Consider the following 6000-nt stretch of genomic DNA (forward strand, 5'->3'; position numbering starts at 1 on the left):
GGAGTCCTCCCCAGGCTGCAGTTAGGGTTTGTCTACACTTAAAAATTAATTCGGATTAAGGTAGGGTGTGAATTTAAAGGGGAATAGGTATTCCTGAATAACTCCATATGTGGATGCTCTTATTCCAGATGAGGGGTGCCCTTTTCTGGTTTAGCTGAATCCACTTCCAGAACAAGGCAGGAACAAGATTCTACACACAGAGTGGCTCTGGATTAGCTCCCTGGGTAGACAACCCTTCATTATAATTATTATTAATCATGTTTATTGTAGCAGTGCCTTGGGACCAGCCAAGATCAGGGCCCCAGACACACTCAGGACTAGATTCTGATCTGTTACATTGGGTTAAATTCAGCAAAGAGGAGGGAGTTATGGCCCAATTTGGATTCTCAGTTACACCATCTGGCCTCCCTGCAGTAGAATTAGGGCTTAATCCTGATCTGTTTCCCTGGCCATAGACCAGTGCAATTCAGAATCAGTTCTGACCCAACTGGGAAATGCAGTGTGATCTCATTAACATCAGTGGAGCTGGAGCCTGATCCTGCTCTCAGTGACCCAGCCATAAATCTAGTGGGAGTCACTCTGGATTTATAACAGTGTAAACTGAGACCAGATTGACCCAGGAAGTTCCTGGCTACAGTAGAATCCTTTCCAGGTCCAGGGAAACTGGGTCAAGTAAAATCCCCTGAAGGTATCTTTAAAATGTGATCCACACAGCCAAGGCTAACCACATCCTGGGAAGTATGTGTGGGCCCATGGTCCCTGACACAGTCCCCAGGCACTTCAGTGTCATCCTACCTACGAGACAGAGAGGTGTCGGGGATGTGTCCCCCAAGTTGACACACGTAGACCCCAAAACCACAGCACTACGACAAGTGTGTGTCATCCCCAACATGGTTGAACCATGCAACGCAGAGAAGACCGACACATGTTGTAAACATGTTCCCATGATGTGTGCATACATGGTGACCCCAACATGGCTCGGCCCTGCAGTGGGGATAGGGATGGAGCCTGGGTCTAACCCTGTTCCCGTTTTGTCATTGCACCAAAGCCACATTCCCCTCCCAGAGCCGGGGATGGAACCCAGGAGTCCGGGCTCCCAGACTCCCTGCTCTACTCACCCGACCCACTCCTCTCCCAGAGCTGGGGGGCAGCTCTAGAGTTGGATGGAAATTTTTCATGGAAAGGTTTTTTTTCTATTAAAAAAATGCCGTTTTTGTTGACATGGAAACTTTTCTAAAAACATGGCACTGCCAATTAAATGTCGGGGACGTGCAACTGGGAATAACGCCCCCCGCAGCCCATGGGTCAGTCACAACCGGGAGGGCTATGCGGCTCATGATGGGGAAGGGACGTATCTCCCAAGTCAGGACCAGCACAGGATGCTGAGCCAGGCAGGTGCTAAGCCACAGAGTGCTGCAGCTACCAAACTCTCAGGGTTGCACCCGGAACCCCCAGGAATCCGCGACCCCCCAAGTCACAGCATCAGCTCTGTGCATGGCCTATTGGAGTTGCATTGGGAAAGTGACACAAAGGCTGAAATCCTGGCCCCCATTAAAGACAATTTTGGGATCTAGTGATGAGATCCGAGGGGGGGGGGGGCGACTGGGAGTCATGACTCCTGGGTTCTCTCCCCAGCTCGCAGAGGGCAGTAGGACCAAGGAACAGAGCCGTTGACACCTAAGCCACTAACTCTCTAGATGACTTTAGGACAAGCCACTTCCCTGTCCCATGCCTCAGTTTCCCTCCCTGAGGGCTCCCCTCCCTGTGGTTGTTTAGGTCTTTAAGGGACCCCATCCTACTCCTATGACTACAGCAGTAATTGAGAGACAGATCATCCCGTTGTGCCCAGCAGGGGGCAGCGCCTTTACTCTGAGGAAAGGGGGTGGTCGAGAGAAGCCCCGATTGAGCAGGGAGTGGACCGAGCTGCCAGGGGCTGGAGGTGGGGGTTGAGCCGTCATCCCCCTGGGGATACCGGGGTGAGGCAAACACCCCCGGCACACACTGGCAGCATGTCCACACTGTTCCCCCGCTTTACTGGGGGACCCCAGAGTGGGGCAGGGGGCCAAGGCATTTCCCCTCCTCCCCTTGCCCAAGGCCTTGGGGCTGGCTCATCCTGGCTCTGGGGCAGCTACCGGCTCTTGCTCCTCGGCAGGGCCTGACCAGTGGGAGCCAGGCACACCCTGAGACCGGAGAACCAGACCCTGACTTCAGGGTGGGGGGAGTCCGGCCTGGGGGGCTGAGGTCTTTGCTGGAGGGGGCCAAGTTGTCTGCAAAGCCCTTAAAGCTCATCCCTCCTGCTGGGTTTGTGCAAGAGGCGCCCTGGGCCTTCACCCCATGCCTGGGGATCGAATCGGGGTCTCCAGCTCTGAACTCATAAGCTGCTCTGCTTGAGCTAAAGAGCAAGCCCTCCCAGCTGCCAGGGGCTCTGTATGCCCCCCCCATTCCCACTCTCTCTGCCAGGGGCTCTGTGTGCCCCCCTTCCCCCATGCCAGGGGCTCTGTGTACCCCCCATACCCCCTCCCTGTACCCGGGGCTCTGTGTGCCTCCCCTTCCCAGTCCCCCTGCCAGGGGCTCCGTGTGCCCCCAACCCCCCTCCCCCTGCCAGAGGCTCTGTGTGGCCCCCCCTGCCAGGAGCTCTGTGTATCCCCCTTTCCCTCTGCCAGGGGCTCTGTGTGCCCCCCATTCCTCTTCCCCCCATGCCAGGGGCTCTATGTGCCCCCATTACCCCTCCCCCTGCCAGGGGCTCTGTGTGCCCCCCCTTCCCCTTCCCCCCTGCCAGGGGCTCCTTGTGCCCCCATTCCCCCTCCCCCTCCCAGGGGCTCTGTGTGCCCCCATTCCCCCTCCCCCTGCCAGGGGCTCTGTGTGCCCCCCCTTCCCCCTCCCCCCTGCCAGGGGCTCTGTGTGCCCCCCCATGCCCCCTCCCCCTCCCAGGGGTTCTGTGTACCCCCCATTCTCCCTTCTTTTGTCTTTCAGCATGTCCACACTGTTAAACTCCATTGGGAGGGAGAGCAGCGCTGTGGGGTCAGATTGTTGAAGGGGAAGGTGTTGATGGCTGCACAGTTGCAGAGCTGGTTGAAGCTGCTACCTCTGCTAGCCAGATGGTGGGGCCCCAGGGGGCCTTTTTTTGCCCCCTTCCCTGATTTTCCCCCAAATCAAAAGGGCTTATAGATTCCAAGGCCAGCAGGACCTGTCTGGTCATCTAATCTGACCTGCCAGATAACCCAGGCCAGAGACCTGCCCCGACGTAATCCCTAGAGCAGATCATTTAGTTAAGACTGTTCTGTAAAGGGAAATCATGCATCACCCATCTATTAGAATGCTTTGTGGGAGTCAATGAGCATGTGGACAAAGGTGACCCAGTGGAGATTGTGTACTTGGACTTTCAGAAACTTTTGACAAGGTCCCTCACCAAAGGCTCTTAAGCAAAGTAATCCGTCATGGGATAAGAGGGAAGGTTCTCTCCGGGATCAGTAACTGGTTAAAAGACGGGAAACAAAAGGTAGGAAGAAATGGTCAGTTTTCACAGTGGAGAGAGGTAGACAGTGGGTTCCCCAAGGTGGGACCAGGGTTGTTCAACATATTCAGAAATGACGTGGAAAAGGGGGGTAAACAGTGAGGTGGAAAAGTTGGTAAATGATGCAAAATTACTCAAGAGAGTTAAGTCTAAAGCAGACTGCGAAGAGCTACAAAGGGAGCTCACAAAACTGCGTGACTGGGCAACAAGATGGCAGATGAAATTCACAGTTGATAAATGCAAAGTGATGGACATTGGAAACCATAATTCCAACTCTACATACAGAATGACGGGGTCTAAATTAGCTGTGACCACTCAAGAAAGAGATCTTAGTGTCATCTGGATAGTTCTTTAACAACATCTGCTCAGTGTGCAGCGGCAGTCAAAAAAAAGAAAATAAACGAACACACTGTTAAGGAGCCGTTAGGAAAGGGACAGATAATAAGACAGTAAATATCATAATGCCTCTATATAAATCATGCACACCCACACCGTGAATACTAACTAGAGTTCTGGTTGCCCCACCTCAAAAAAGAGATATTAGAATTGGCAAAGTGCAGAGGAGGGCAGCAAAAATGACGAGGGGTTGAGACCAGCTTCTGTATGAGGAAAGATTAAAAAGACTGGCACTCTTCAGTTTTGGAAAGAGACAACTATGGAAGGATATGAAAGAGGTCTATAAAATCATGACGGGTATGGGGAAAGAGAAAGTGGGAAGTGTTATTTACCCCTTTACATAACACAAGAGCCAGGGATCACCCAACCAAATTAACAGGCAGCTTGTTAAAGCAAACATAAGGAAGTATTTCTTCACCCAACGCACTGTCAACCTGTGGAACTCCTTGCCAGGGAATGTTGTGAAGAACAATAGGTCCATCAGTGGCTGTTAGCCAAGATGGTCAGGGACTCAACCCCATGCTCTGGGTGTCCCTAAACCTCTGACTGCCAGAAGCTGGGACTGGATGACAGGGGATGGATCACTCAGTAATTGCCCTCTTCTGCTGATTCCCCCTGAAGCAGCTGGCACCAGCCACTGTCAGAAGACAGGACACCGGGCTAGATGGACCATTGGTCTGACCCCGTCTGGCCGCTCTTATGTTCTTATGAAAACATCCCATTTTGATTTAAACAAGGTCAGTGACGGAGAATCCACTACAGCCCTGCGTAACGTGTTCTAACGGTTAATGACTTCAACTTCCCGCCACTGGATCATGTTAGTCCTGTCTCCGCTAGACTGAAGAGCCTGAATATGATTCAATACTTGTTCCCCGTGTGTACTGATAGACCCTGTACCTGCAGCACTGGGACAGCTGCTCTCTGGAAAACCCTGTAGCCAGGGTTGGCTGCGGACAGCTGGCCTCTGTCCAGCCCTGATGGCTTGGGGGGGCCTGGGCCCAGCGCGAAGGGAAGGGAGGTGGCAGGGCAGCCGGTGGGAGCGGGGGGGTGGGAGGGCACAAGGGCTCGTAACCACAACAAATGCTGGAGGGAAATGAAGCCGGCATGGGGAGGGGTTGGGGTGGGCAGGCTGGAGGGCTCAGCTGTGAGGCTGCTGAGAGACAGGGCAAGGGAGGGCAGGAGGCAGTGGCAGGCACGGGGGTGCCAGGGGGCAGGGCAGGGGTGTCAGCAGCAGGGGATGCACCAGGCAGGCTATGGGGAGGGAGGGGAGATGGGAGTTTGGCAGGGGTGGGCAGGGATAGGGGGAGGGGGCAGGAGGGATTGGAGCGATTGGGGAGGGGCAGGTGGCTATGGGGGCAGGGATAGGGAAAGGAGGGGGGATGGGAGTGACTGGGAAGGCCAGGGGGCTATGGGGGCAAGGGATGGAGCAGGGGAGATGGAATGGATTGTGGGGGAGGGGGGGCAGAACGGGGGACTATGAGGGAGCAGAGATGGAGGTAGGAAGTAGAGGAGTGGAGGGGGAGAGCTGGGGATGGGAAGGATTGGTGAGGAGCAGGGGCTCTGGGAGGGGGGAGGGGTGAAGGGTGGGGGCAATGGGGTCAGGGATGAGGGAGGATAGGGGAAGAGGAGGGGGCTATGGGCATGGGGAAGGAGAGGGGTTAGGGGGCTATGGGGGGCAGGGATGGGGATGGGAGAGGGAGGGGTTAGGGGCCTATTGGGGCAGGGTTAGGGTTAGGGGGAAGGGATAGGGAGGGTGTAGGGGGCTGTGGGGGCAGAGATGGGGGTTTGGGGGAGGGGGCTATGGGGGACGGTGTAGTAGTAGGATTTTATGTTTGTATTTGGTATAATTTCTAATCAAAAATAAAGAATAATAAAATAATAACGTAGCATGTATTAAATGTACTCGCATACGATTTGATCCTACCCTGCCAGCCACCCTTTCCGAATGGCAGAGAGGAGTGGCCGAACGGGCCATTTGGTAAAGATGCATCAGCCAGAATCTGTGTCTGTGGTGATTTCAAAGGCAGTGACAGACCGTCGAGGGCCACCGCTGTGCTGGAGGTTTAGCATTTTAAAATCAGTGAAAAGAA

This window comes from Lepidochelys kempii, chromosome 23 (genome assembly GCF_965140265.1).
Source record: "Lepidochelys kempii isolate rLepKem1 chromosome 23, rLepKem1.hap2, whole genome shotgun sequence".
Lineage (NCBI taxonomy): Eukaryota > Metazoa > Chordata > Testudines > Cheloniidae > Lepidochelys > Lepidochelys kempii.